General features: G+C 42.2%; 1 protein-coding gene across 5 annotated transcripts in view; it reads right to left on the bottom strand.

The window, feature by feature from the left end:
- Nucleotides 1-14,715, bottom strand: part of LRRC8D (leucine rich repeat containing 8 family, member D) — a 125,614-nt gene that overhangs the window by 49,374 nt on the left and 61,525 nt on the right. Inside the window, exon 4 of one of the 5 annotated variants that reach the window (XR_001361541.1) lies at nucleotides 14,230-14,434. The exons of the other annotated variants lie outside the window; for them this stretch is intronic. The gene's annotated coding sequence lies outside the window, so the exon portion shown is untranslated. Of the gene's footprint in view, nucleotides 1-14,229; nucleotides 14,435-14,715 lie in introns of those variants that run through there. 5 annotated transcript variants of the gene reach the window in all.

The raw sequence follows: 14,715 nt of genomic DNA, 5'->3' as shown, positions 1-14,715 counted from the left end.
CAATGAAAAGGGTAGCGGTCGTACACTAATTACCATGTTTCTCTTTTATTAGTGTAGATGATACTGTATTTTGTTCTTAGGGCAATGAGCTAACTCTCTTCTTACAATCCCATTCTACCTTTCTTTTGTTGTTGTTGTTAGCTATCTGAGCAAACAAGGCCAAATTTTAAGCATAAAATTAGATGCTTTCTAGGGGGGAAAAAAGCAATAACTGCATCTGCCAAATAACTGGAAATTATAACCATGTTCTAGCTCACTAACTACAGCCTGAATATGCCAAGCTCACACATGCCTCAGGACCGTTGCACCTGCTCTTGCCTCTGCAGGACTATTTTTCTCCCAGATCTCATGGCTCCTTTATTCTTATCATTTAGGCCCTAGCTCAACTATCACCTCTTCACTGAGGCCTTTCCCATTAGTCCCATTCTATTGTCTTCACAGCTTTTATAACTATTTTTTTAAATATATTTTATTGATTTTTCACAGAGAGGAAGGGAGAGAGATAGAGAGAGTTAGAAACATCGATCAGCTGCCTCTTGCACATCCTGTGCCCGCAACCCAGGTACATGCCCCTGACCAGAATCGAACCTGGGACCTCTCAGTCCGCAGGCTGACGCTCTATCCACTGAGCCAAACCGGTTTCGGCTATTTAAAATGATCTTGTTCATGTTTTTGTTTGCTTGTAGTCTTTTATTGATTTTTTTTTTAAGATAGAGGAGGGGTGAGAGAGGGAGACATTGATGTGAAAGAGAAGCATCGATGGGTTGCCTCCAGTATACACCCTGACTGGGGATTGAACCTGCAACCTAGGTATGTGCCCTGACTGGGAACTGAATCTGCAACCCTTTGGGTGTACAGGACGACACCACGCTCCAACCAACTGAGCCACCCTGCCAGGGCTTGTTTGCTTAGTTATTCATAAGCCAGGGCCTTGTCTATTTTGTACACACACACTATATATTCTTACATCTAGAACAGTGTCTGTCATATAGTAGGTATTCAATAATTACATGTTTAATAAATGAATGAAAGAAAAAATTAACCAGATGGCAATGAGAGGTCACAAAGAACATATAATTTCAAATGAACTTTCTCACTGAATCTTATCTTTCTGTGGTGTAAGGAATACCAGATTCCAGAAGTCCTTAACAAAGATGAACACAATAATTGTAAAACTGGTAGTAATATCAATTCAGTGGCAGTTGTGCAGATTCTTACAGGTTGAATCACTGCACCTAAAGAGAGCTGAGGAATGCCAGCAGGGTTTCTTTGTGTACCTGGTCCTGTCTTGTCCTACACTGCTATCCATGGTTTGGAAGGAGAAAAATGTTTAGACTGCACACAGCTGCAAGAAGAGCAAATGGGTTGAAGAACAGGATGAGGTATCACAAAGATCTCCACTGGTTTAAGGAATAGTATAACAAACAAAATGATATTTAATAGGGGTCAGCCCAAAGCCTAAAACACATATTAGTGAAAATTATTAGTTACTGTTTTAAAAGTAACAGCACACACACACACACACACACAGCTCAAGAGGAGAAAGAGTTCAGGACACCTGGCATAATAGTACCTATGAAAAAGGTCCAGTTTTTATCACTGACCATGAGCTTCATCGGGGCAAAAACATGGCTTGGCTACCCAAGAGCCACTACAAGAATGTGGAACAGAACCATGCAGCATGATCAGGGAGTTTCTGAGCACTTCGGATGTGACAGACATTACATAGAACTGGAGATGCAGGGACAACACACCGCACGTCCAGTGTGGGGAAGAGAAAACCCAGAATTACCACAGAGGGCAGGAAGGATAATGGCAGAAGGGCAAGTTACAGGGACAAAGCTTAGCAGAGTGCCAGACACATAGCAAGTGACAATAGCAGTGCTGGGTACTCCTATTATTAAAAGAATCTGTATTATTATTGTTTTATGGTTATTATTAAAAATGAATCCACCTTGAGAGCTATTCCTTAGAGCAGAATTCCAATTAACATATGTAGAAAGAATAATGGGAACACAAACACTATATAGTAGTTGTTGTAGCCAAGAATCATTTGATGGATGCTAAAATTAGTAGGCCAAGTGTGATGAGAAACAGAATATTTGCATCATCTCAAAGTATCTCTTTACAAGATTTTTATTACAAAGGGAAAACTAGCAACTTTACAGTGGAGAAACCTGGCAGACACACCACCCTGACCAAGAGATCAAAATTAATACCACGAGTGACAGTAAGACTTATTAACATCATGTACCTCTTGATATGATGAACTGGGGAGAGCATGCTACTTCTGTGGTATCCTTGCCAAAAACATGTAACCCCAGTCTAATCATGAGAAGATACCAGAGAACCCAAATGAAAGACAGTGTACAAAATAACTGGCCAATATACTTCAACGGTGCCAAGATCATAAAAGACAAAAACCGAGGAACTACCACAGAATGGAGGAGATGAAGTGCCACAGAGGATCCAGGATTGGATCCTGACCCAGAAAAAGAACATTAGCAAAAAACAAAACAACACCTGGTAAAATTAAAATAAGGTCTGCAGATTAGTTAATTGTATTGTATAAATGTTAATTTCCTCGTTTCTATAACTGTTATGTAAGACATTAACATTAGGGAAAGCTGGGTGAAGTGTATTTGAGAACTCTATTTTTTTGGTGTGATTTTTCCTTAAGTCTAAAAATATTTCAAAATAAAATGTTAAAAAAGTAGATATACCTGAGCCAGGAGCCTGAGATTCTGCCAGGAAGTAAAAAGAGTGAGGAGAGGCTGCCTCAGACCTGAATTTTGGATACTGAGACTCCTAAGCCAAACTGCATCAAAAAGACTGAATACACAGAGCCTGTGGCCAGAAGTTGGTTCTGACCAGGGAAGTGTAGTGAGGACTACTCCGAGCTGAAGGGCCTGTGGGGAATAGCAGAACCTGCTCTCTATGACTCAGCTCTAACATCAAGAGCATCAACGAAAACACTGTTTTGTAACGTGGAGGCCCGAGGCTCTCTAGGGTGTGGTGTGCAGGACTCTTTGTTGCAATGCTCCTGGAGTCCTGGTGCCTTTTATATCTATAATAAACTCTTTAGTTTTATTTTATTTTTTAATATATTTTTATTTATTTCGAATAATGGGAACACAAACACTATATAGTAGTTGTTGTAGCCAAGAATCATTTGATGGATGCTAAAATTAGTAGGCCAAGTGTGATGAGAAACAGAATATTTGCATCATCTCAAAGTATCTCTTTACAAGATTTTTATTACAAAGGGAAAACTAGCAACTTTACAGTGGAGAAACCTGGCAGACACACCACCCTGACCAAGAGATCAAAATTAATACCACGAGTGACAGTAAGACTTATTAACATCATGTACCTCTTGATATGATGAACTGGGGAGAGCATGCTACTTCTGTGGTATCCTTGCCAAAAACATGTAACCCCAGTCTAATCATGAGAAGATACCAGAGAACCCAAATGAAAGACAGTGTACAAAATAACTGGCCAATATACTTCAACGGTGCCAAGATCATAAAAGACAAAAACCGAGGAACTACCACAGAATGGAGGAGATGAAGTGCCACAGAGGATCCAGGATTGGATCCTGACCCAGAAAAAGAACATTAGCAAAAAACAAAACAACACCTGGTAAAATTAAAATAAGGTCTGCAGATTAGTTAATTGTATTGTATAAATGTTAATTTCCTCGTTTCTATAACTGTTCTGTTATGTAAGACATTAACATTAGGGAAAGCTGGGTGAAGTGTATTTGAGAACTCTATTTTTTTGGTGTGATTTTTCCTTAAGTCTAAAAATATTTCAAAATAAAATGTTAAAAAAGTAGATATACCTGAGCCAGGAGCCTGAGATTCTGCCAGGAAGTAAAAAGAGTGAGGAGAGGCTGCCTCAGACCTGAATTTTGGATACTGAGACTCCTAAGCCAAACTGCATCAAAAAGACTGAATACACAGAGCCTGTGGCCAGAAGTTGGTTCTGACCAGGAAAGTGTAGTGAGGACTACTCCGAGCTGAAGGGCCTGTGGGGAATAGCAGAACCTGCTCTCTATGACTCAGCTCTAACATCAAGAGCATCAACGAAAACACTGTTTTGTAACGTGGAGGCCCGAGGCTCTCTAGGGTGTGGTGTGCAGGACTCTTTGTTGCAATGCTCCTGGAGTCCTGGTGCCTTTTATATCTATAATAAACTCTTTAGTTTTATTTTATTTTTTAATATATTTTTATTTATTTCAGAGAGGAAAGGAGAAGGAGAGATGAAAACATCAATAATGAGAGAGAATCATTGATTGGCTGCCTCCTGCACGCCCCCTACTGGGAATTAAACCCACAACCTGGGCATGTGCCCTTGACCGGAATCAAACCCGGGACCCTTCAGTCCGCAGGCCAATGCTCTATCCACTGAGCCAAACCAGCTAGGGCTAAACTTATTTTTAATAGTTTTAGGTTTACAGAAAAGTTGTGAAGCTACTACCAAGAGTTAAAATATACCTCACTCTCCCTTTCCCATTATTAACATCTTACATTAGTATTACATTTGTCACAATTTAAGAACCATCGTTAATACACTATAGTCCACACTCTATGCAGATGTCCTGATTTTTTGCCCAGTGTTTTTTTTTACCCCCTAGGCCATCATACCACATTACACCATCAGTCCTGTCTAGAATTATGGAAGACCCCCAGAGGTGCAGTGCCATTTTCATCAGGTCACATGAAGGAGAAAAACCACCATGCTTACCAGTGTTGATGTTAACCTGGATCACCTGGCAGAGGTGGTATTTATCAAGTTTCCCCTTTTCCATACCTTCCTCTCTGGAGAGAAGTCCCTATGCAAACCCCACACTGGCGGAGTGGCAGGCTATGATCCATCTCATTTAGGATGGAATAGCTACATAATCCATTTGCAATTTTACTGCACAGATTTGTTTGTTCTCCCTCATGGATTTACTTATATCAGTATAGGTACAAAGGTATTTATTTTATAATTTGGGTTACAATTCATTCCTATTTTATTTTGTTGCTCGAATTCTCTCAGCTTTGGCTACTGGGAGCTATTTCAGTTAGCTCCTTCCTGGGTACCTTTCATGTAACTCCATTGTTGTGGAGTTTTGTGAGCACTTCCTTACTCTCCAGCACTACCAGATGCTCAGGTTTATCTTTTACACCCTTGCCCCAGCTCTAGAATCAGCCATCCTGCAAGGAATCCTGGTTCCTTTTTTTAGAGAAAGGTTATTTACTGGAAACCAAGTATTCTTGTTGCTACTCAGGTGTTGTTGCTCCCAGGCCCTCTCAGTTGACAGAGCAAAGGATTATATGTGTGTATTCCAACCTGTGTGTGCACACATATCGATTAATATTTCTATGTGGTCCATCTGTATCTATGTTAAGCTAAACATGACTTCATGCGGATAATTCCAACTGTAACTCATTAATTACTACATGGATCTTCCTTCCCTATAACTTCCCATTCCACAGTGAGAAACCTGTCTCCCACCCTCCATATCCATTTACTTAATTACTCAATGCAGTACACATACATTTACTGGTTTCAGAATCATGAACCTGAACCCTCATCCTCATGGAAAACAACTTTTTCAACTAGAGTTGGTAAAGCGCTTATGTGAGTTCCTTTGCCTTTAGCCTTTCAGTCTCCACTCATTTCCAGTTGCTTAGGTCAGTACCCTTTTGTCCACTCCCTTCAGTGAGTGTATTTCATGCACTTGAGAAGCAGATTCCTTTAGTCATAGTTGGAACTCCATCCCGGGAATCCTCCAACCCCCTAAATGTCATGTATCCCCTGGGGCCAATTTACATCTTTGTGTCTCCTCCTGAGTCATCAGACCATCATCTCCAGGCTCTAGTTAGTCCAATCATCTCTAAGGAGTCTCTCTTCCTTGCCAATTTGTGGCTCCTCATCTGCCATTAGCCAAAAAAACTAAATAGATGAGTTTTGTTAGCATTATAGATAAAATAAGAACAAGCAGATAATGAAGCCCTGGAATGTCTACCCATGTTCCCTATGGGAAAGCCTTACATGCCACTGCACAAGGCTCTCTGCCCTGCTCCACATTTTAAACCAACGATGTTACAGAAAGGTTGTGACGGTACAAAGCTTAAGAGTATAGAAAATGGGATAGAAGGAGAATGAGCAATACAAACATCTCAAGAGAATGAACGATGGACCAAACAAAAATAGATTTGATTGAGCAGGGGTCACATTAAACAATTTCATTCAAAAAAATTCATGAGGACAGATCAGGGTAGAGCTGGCCTAACAATTACTGCATCGATGAGAAAGACTTCAATGTTTTCATAGCTCAGGACCTTGATACATGGCAAAGATGAGACTTGGCCACCAAACAAACATTACTGCGACAGGGGAGGAGATGGTCCCACTCATCTTTGTAATTATCAGATCATATCTGCTCTTCTGCATTCAGTATAGCTCTGGTCGTCAAAGCCCAAGTGTGAACCAGGGCTGCGAAGGGGCTAGAAAAATGAACTCAACAAGCATTCTGTGAGTACTATGATTTGGATAAGGTATTATAAAATGTGTTAGCATCCAGAGGTGATAATGATGAAAACAATGAGCATATCACACATCCCAAACATTGTTCAAAGCACTTTTCATAATTTAATTAATTTAACCAGATAATTTACTTTGCTTCTTGGTGACTTGTCCAGATATCTGAGATTTCCAGATTTCTGCCCAAGTGAACAATCACTATAGTCAACAGGTCATAATTAATCACTTGTTCTCCCACATGTTATACCACGTTTCCCCTCATTTTTCTAAAACAGAATTTAAATAAATACCTAATTGGTACACACTCATCATTATTTGGCATAACTTTTTAAAAAGTGGTGACTTTTTGATTATGAAATTAATAACACTTAACACAAAGAAAAACTGAAGAATATAGATACATAGAGAGGAAAGAAGCGAAACAAATCAGCTAATTTGTGAACATTTGTGGGGTTCATTTGCTATGAATAAATTTGTGGTTTTCATGTCACACTGAAGTTATCATACTACATATGCAATATCTGAATTTGACCTGGTTAAACCTGATAACCATTTCCCCCATTTATTAAATAGGCTGTGTTACTGTGAATTTATGGACTGCGACCATACCATATGTGTTAAGATAAAAAACAAGAAAAATGTTTCCTCCTCTGCACATTCTAAATCACTTACTGCTAAGTGCTTTACGGTTTCTAAAAAGATGTCCTTGTCCTGTGACTGGAATGCTAATACAAGAGAAACAGCCTCTTAATTGCTCCTATGATGTAAGGAGTACTTATCTGATTGGATGAGGAGAGATTTTACTGAGTGCCCTAGATTACAAGAGCTATCCAATCCCTTTTCCACTACTTAAACCTTTAAGAAGAAACTTGGACCAAAACAAAAACAAAAATAAAAAACATCCTAAATGTGACTGCCACCTCATAGGCAGTTACAAATGACTACCCTGTCTGGACCTCTTGAGAAGAGCACTTCCCGGTTTAAGGCAGTCTCTCCCACTCTTCAGAGATTAAATAAATTGGCAAAAAAGGGAAATCTTAGGATATTTAAGTTCCTACTACCTGCCACAGATGAGGCACCAGATGAGGCAACTGTAACTCATAGAAAATGGAAGAGAGAATTTTAAAGATTAACGAATTCATCGTGGATGAGGTATGACATGGAGCAGATGCTCTCCTCAGTATCCTCTCAACTTCTCCTTATGGAGACACAGGCAGAGAGGGAAAAACCCAAGTCAGTGAGGGAAAGCATCTCAACACACCAGGGCGATTTTAAATTGTGAAGATCAAGCAAAATAGCCTTTGTCTCTATGGCTATGCCTACAGAACGCTGACGAAAAGGAACCTGGAGAATGAACTTAAATGCCTTTTTTCCTGATCTGCCTCCACAGCCTGAGGGTTGAAGCCAGTTTGAGATGTTGAGGTTCCTGGCAGAGACAGACAGAGGCCCCCACACACGATGCCTTCACAAGTGGCCTTCACGTATTCCTTCTAAGTAAAGGGTTAAGAAGAAAGAGTAAAAACCAGCAAATAGCAAAATAAGGATTCCCTGGGGGTCTAGAAAAATGTTTTTTAGGGTGCATGTATAGGAAACATTGCTTTCTTGCCTTTTCCAAGTCCTCTACCTCCAAAGCACCTTCCTCCACGCTCTTTAACACTCCAGTACTATCCTTACTAGAACGCAACGATGCCATTATGAAGGTAATGTATCCCAACATAGTCAGCAAGTCAATTATCAAGACAAAAATAAAACGGGAAGCCGAGGGATATATGTGTCAAGATATAAAATTCTTCATCATTTTTTTAGAAGAAAGATGCGTTTCTGGGCCCTGATGTTCCTTCAGGACTAATGATTCATGCAGACACACATGCACATTTTAAAATATAAACAATGCTGTGTGCAGCATGTTAGGCAGGAGGAACAGCATGAGCAAAGGCACAAGCAGACTGAGCTCGCTGTATGTTTAAGGTTAAGCTGCCTGGTGTGATGGTAGCAAAGACTTCGTACTGGGTCGTCACATAAAATAAAGTCGAAGGGTTATGGTTCAGTCAGAGAACACTGGATACCAAAGAGAGTTTGGCTTTCTTTAGCAGACAACAGAGAGACAGTGAAAATCCACACTCACATGAAACAGCTTTAGAAAGCACAGTCAGACCATGATTTATGACATATGCGGTGGGGACAACACAGGGTGGGGCTATGGGAGAATGAGAGGCACGAGAGATTGGCTCGGAGGTTGTTGCCATCATTCAGCTGGTGATGAGGTCAAGCATGGCATCAATGGCGCTGTGGCAGAAAGGGCAAATGCAGTGTTTCAAAGGCGAAACATAGGTGGGAACTGTGGTAGTCTGCATGTGGGAGGCAAAGGTGAGGAAAGCTCAGCTACGCCCAGCTCTGACAGCACCTGATCTAAGTAGGTGATCCTTGTTATTAATTATCAGTCACTGTGCACTTCTCTGGCTCAAGCTGTGCCTGCAAAGTTTCGTAAACCTAACATCTTTCTACTGTCACATAAACTCTGACCATTCTGGTTTACAATGAGGAAGCTGGGGCTTAGAAACATTAAATAGCTTGCTGGAGGCCACGTCTGTCTAACTCCACAAGCTCAGACTTGAACCCAGGTAGGTTTGTCTAACTCCACGGCTCTTAGTCCCATGATTGCTTTCCCTGAGTCAAGGCTTGAAGAAACAGAAGCAGCCTGCCCTTCCCCACAAACCCTTACCTAAATGAACACAGTGTCCTATACGCCTGACACCTACCTATCTTCGCTTCCATCAGTTTACAGTATAACATCACATATATGATTTCTGATGAACACGTGTTAGGTATTATTTGTATTATTACGTGGGTGTTTTCCTTCAGGGACTAATGCCAGGAAATAGAAACCCCATTACACAAAGTCTACCCCACCTACAGCCCTACAGAGGAACGTGTTGAGGCTTACGGTGAGATCATTTTCCTTTATACCAAGATACATAGAACAGGCGAAGCCTCTGTGTTCACGCATTTGGGATTCTTGCAGAAAGGCCCGCCTGCAGTTTTAGGTGCAGGCTGCAGCGCGGCAGATGCTGTTCCAGCAACGTGCCCTACTTTCTCCAGCAACGGCAAAGGAAAGAAAGGTTAACACGAAACACACTCTCAACTAGCTGGTTTGTTTTCCTATAAACGCTACCTACAAAGTACTAGTAAGAATGAGTAAGCAAGAAAGGGATCAAAGTAGCCACACTCTGCCAGGCTGGGATGCCCTCCCTGAGCCGGAGCTGGCAGGGGTGCCTGGCTGGCCTTTCAGAAAGCAAGCAGCTTTTCTCAAGTGCCTTCTGTCTCTGCTGACAGACTCACAGACTGCTGCTGCTGAACGGATCTGAAGGGCTATTCGACAAAGGAGGTAATTAAGGCCCTAAGAGACGGGCGCTCGGCGTTCTGCATTTTCTGCCCAATCATCAATATTCCAGCTACACCACCGCTACTGTTTGATGTTGTGAAGTATACAACGGCTGCCGCGTGAGCCTCTTCTGGCTTTCCTTTCTTGTCCCCCTGCCCAGCTGAAACCCCATGGTTAGCCTTTTTAACAGTGGCCGCCAAAGGCCCAGAACGCGCCACCCAGGCCAGCTCCTGCAGGAGCACCTCCAGTGAAGGCTGTGCTGAGGCCTTCCTGCACCTGTGCCGACGGGGTTCCACCCCACCTCCCAAAGCCCTGCTGTCCATCTGACCCTCTTCCCATCTCAGGGTGATCCTGTACCTCAGAAACACCCTCCTGCTCCCACAGGTCCCTTCCTCTTAGCCCCCACTCACGTTTGGGTCTCCCCCTATTCTAAAAAAAATAAAATAAAACTCATATCTCAGTAAAACAAAAACATAAATCCTAAGTTTGATCCTGCAACCTCTCTAATCTACCCATCACACTGACATCAAAGGTAGTTTCTGAAAGTACCTTCTGGACCAACCCTTTACAAACTCCACTGCCTGCTAAATAAAGCCGAAAGTTACTGGACTGGCAGTGGAAGCCCCTCCCCTCTCTGCCTCCATCCTTTCTCATCTCTCCACATCTCCTCACCTGCCCTGAGCTTATCACCAAACAGAACCCCATGTTGTTTCCTGGGCTCAATGTGAGGATCTTGCCAGTGCTGGTGCTGAGAACACCTTGGACAGCCTCCCCTCTGCTCCCGTGGAACTGTGGCCTATATTCCCAGGCTGGCTCGGATGTCACTCTTCCTGAAAGAACTGCTATCATAGCAATACAGCCCTTTCTGTCTTGCACCACACACTGACATTTATGAATTCAACCAACATTTATTAAACACGTGGACACCAAGTACTCTGCTGGAAACACAAGGACACTTAGAGTTGCAAGTACAAAGGATCAAACAGTGAACATTTTCAGTAGCAGCTGGAGCTGGAGGCGCTGTGCCTTCGCTTCTTCCGAGAGGACCGTGCACTCCCTGAGGACAGGGAATGAGCCCTTTTCTTCAGTATCTTCCTAGTCACTTACTATATCTGTGGGCCCACAGAACGCTCAAGCGATCCCCATTACAGAATAAATGTGAATGTATTGTAATTTATCTGCTTATCCTTAAATTTTTTTATATTCCCAACAACCCAGTCCAGAACATGGCGCATAGTTGTCACTCAATAAATCAGAGGAATGAATAAATGGAAGAATGGAAGTTAAGAAGCAAACCACCATGACAGCAGAGATGTCTCCCTCCTTTATCTTTATGTCCCTGGGACTCAGCACAGGGCTTGGCCCATAACGGGGACTTCACAAACATTTAGTAAATGGCCACAGACCCTGTCCTTAAGGAACTTGTCTCAACTGTCAGGCTTCTGGTCTCATCTCCCAGCACACAGCCAAAGGAAGCTTTGTGGGCAGGATTATAACAAGAAACGGAAGTCCAGGTTCTAACTGATGGAAAGGAGACTTTAGCTTCACTTCACACTCCCTGGCAGCTGCCCTCGTGGGCAGAGCCTTAGCACTGAACCTCCCAAGACATTACTTCATCACCTGGGCAGGGATGTGGGTAAACTGCTTCCAGACGGAGGCTCGCGAACAGCTCAAACAAAGGCTTAGAGTTAGCAGGGCCAACTCCATCCCGTAGTTCACGGACAGGGGGACCCTCGGCATGGCCTTGCTGCTCGGAGCCAAGGCTGAACAGGCCAATGACAACTTCATTCAGTTATCAACTTGGAAGTGAAAAGCAGAAGCTAAAAATAAAGTTCAGCGCAACTGCTCAAGGTTAATGGGATGGAAACCACAAAGGATTCAAGCCTGAGAGCAAGGCCCATGGTTCTGAGAGATAGCGCACAATCAGCCCACACTGGTCAGCACTCTGCAACCTCTCGCCGTGCCCCTTCTCAGAACTGCGCTGGTATCTGTGTCCCGGAGGACACAATTCACTGCTTCAGATGCCTCCGCCTCGTGCGGCTTCAAGTTCTTCCTTGAATAAGGGGAGATGCAGATGCAATTTCATGTACATAAATCTTATTTCCCTGACAGAAATGTTCTCGAGAGAAACGTGGTGGTCTGCGGTCTAAAAACAATTTGCCACTGTGCTTAATTTAAAAAAAAAAAAAAAAAAAAGGAGTCAGCATTTATAAACTGGGAGATTTCGCATTAATATCCTGTCTCTTTTTAAGCTGGAAGGCCTAGCAGCCTGGGATCTACAGACCCTTTGGCAGTAACAGCTACAGCTGCGCTGCCCCTTTCAGGACCACGTGCGGAGAGCAGGCCACAGTGCCCATCCACTCTTAATTTTTCGATACTCTGACCTGCCTGGCCTTATGACTACCTGAGCTTGGTAACCACATTTATGTAGTCAACCCAAAGTAAACCCTGAGCCTCATCCCTGACTTCACACTTTCCCCCGCATCTAATGAACGGAACGTTTTACTTATCTTTAAAATATTTCTGAAACTCCTAATTTTTCAAATCACTCCTTTGGGTATTCACTCCGAATAACCTCTTAAATCCTACGAAGACAAAATTCCACCGATCCTACACTTTTCCCTCGTCACTCAGACCACGCACGTCCTCTCTTTCCACGTGTCTGTTATTACAAACACTTCCTTTCTTACTTCTTCTTCAGCACATCTTGCCTCTTTTTCTTTGTCCTACTCATTTGGCAAGCTGTGGTGGATGTAAATCTCAATCTCTGACTATTCTGCACCTGAACCCGGGCTGCTGAACGTGGCTGAAGAAAAACACATAATCATGTGGACAAACAAGTTCCATTTATATTCATGACCACTGATCTCAGGTGGGTCTTAGTGAGCCTGGCAAGCCCATTGTTTCCCTCGTCCGTCACTCTTCCCCTTCCTCAATACTATTTCATATATTCTCTTCTCTTTAGAAATCTCCTCCTCACCCACAACTGAAAAACCTTTTGCTTTGTATTTCGCTGGGTAAACAGAAGCAATCGAGGGAGAATGTCCACACACTTGCACGTCTGCTGTTACCAACCTTTCTGCATTGATATCCACAGTCTCTTTCCTTCTGCTTCTGTGAATGAACTATCCACCCCTACACCAAAGCAACTCCTACATTTGTACACTAGACCCCAATTTGTCTAACATCCCCACCATCACTCCTCCAACTGTCTCTTTCTCTCCTATATCACTGCCTTCCCCTCACCGCTGGGTTGTACTGGTCAACAAACTGCACGCTGTAATCTTCCCTGAAATATATCTATAGAGCTCCTGCCATCACTTCCACGGGGCTTCCCCGACCATCCTGCTCTCACACACACATCCTGACACTCCTCAGTCCCCTTCCTGTGCTTTATTTGTCTCTGTAGCCCTTATTACCACATTACATCCTCTAAATTTAGTGGTTATCCATCCCTCTGCTCACTGGCTTTCTCATTCTTTAGTTTTCAATATGATAATGTGTGTAGACTTTTATTCTCGCTGACCTGTGGGTAGTCCGAGATCACAGAATGCTCCCTGGATTAGCCAGAGGCTAATAATCAAAAATAGATAATCTGCACTGTTTAGCGGCGTCCGTTCTGTAGGGAGACATGTCCCCAGCTCTCAAATGGGTGGCTGGAGAGACTGGTAGGAAGCAGGTTAGATTCATCATTTCAACACAGTAAAATCAGTCCAGGTCTTAGACATCTGATGCGGTGGATTACACATACATGAACCTGCCACTTACCAGCACATCACAGAAAGTGCTGAGCACAAAACTCTATTCAATCAGATGCTTGTTAACAATGTTCTCAAAATCATTCCATAATCATTCAGATGCTTAAGTCACTTGCAGACAGAGACAGAAAATTTCTTTCTTTCAAATCACTCAAAGCTGTGGTCAGTGTATTATATTCAAACTACTGTTTAGTTAAAATGATGCCATCATTTCTTCATCAATTGTCCAGGAAGGAAATAAGTAAAACAAGTACTGTATTTTGAAAAAACTATTCTAGCAAATGGTTCTGCTGTTGTTATTGGGGGATCGGAGGGGGTGGAGGGGGTGTGCATGTGTATGTTTAACATTAGAAAGAAAAAAATAGCATTTTGGAAATCTTACCTAAGAAAATATGTTAAAACCTTGCAAAAAACATAGGCACATGAAAATCAGCAATATAGGTGATAGTATTTCGCATGATAGCAAAACACTGAAACAGAGTGATTTCTAAAAAAAATATTTTTATTTGAGAGAGAGAGAGAATGAGAGAGAACCTGAAACCTGGGCATGTGCCCTGACCAGAAATTGAACCATCTGGGTGTACCGTACGACATTCAACCGAGTCACACTGGTCAGGGCCAGACAACATGATTTTGCAACCACAGGATAACAATGGTGTGCCCACTGAATGGAATGTTACACGGTCCTGTAACAGTGATGGTCATAGATTAATATGAAAAATGCAGCATCTCAAATGGTCTGTGTACCACAACCCTACATGTTAAGAAACACAAAGAGATCTAGATGTTATTAGATATTGTGTTAAGGTATTTTCTTTTCTCTATTTTCCAAAATGTATCATGTTGCTTTTATAATTTAAATGTATAACTAAATTTTAAAATTAAGAAAATATAGACAATTTTGACACACATATACATGAACACAAAAAGGCTCAACTCTACATCTATCTTGTGAATGACTAGGTCTGAAAATTTGATTCCACATCCTATCCCAAGTCTCCAGTCATTCCTAACTTCCTCTTTAGTTTCCGTCAA

The sequence above is a fragment of the Myotis brandtii genome, unplaced genomic scaffold, assembly GCF_000412655.1.
Source record: "Myotis brandtii unplaced genomic scaffold, ASM41265v1 scaffold177, whole genome shotgun sequence".
Lineage (NCBI taxonomy): Eukaryota > Metazoa > Chordata > Mammalia > Chiroptera > Vespertilionidae > Myotis > Myotis brandtii.
This window is presented reverse-complemented; position numbering and strand designations above follow the sequence as displayed.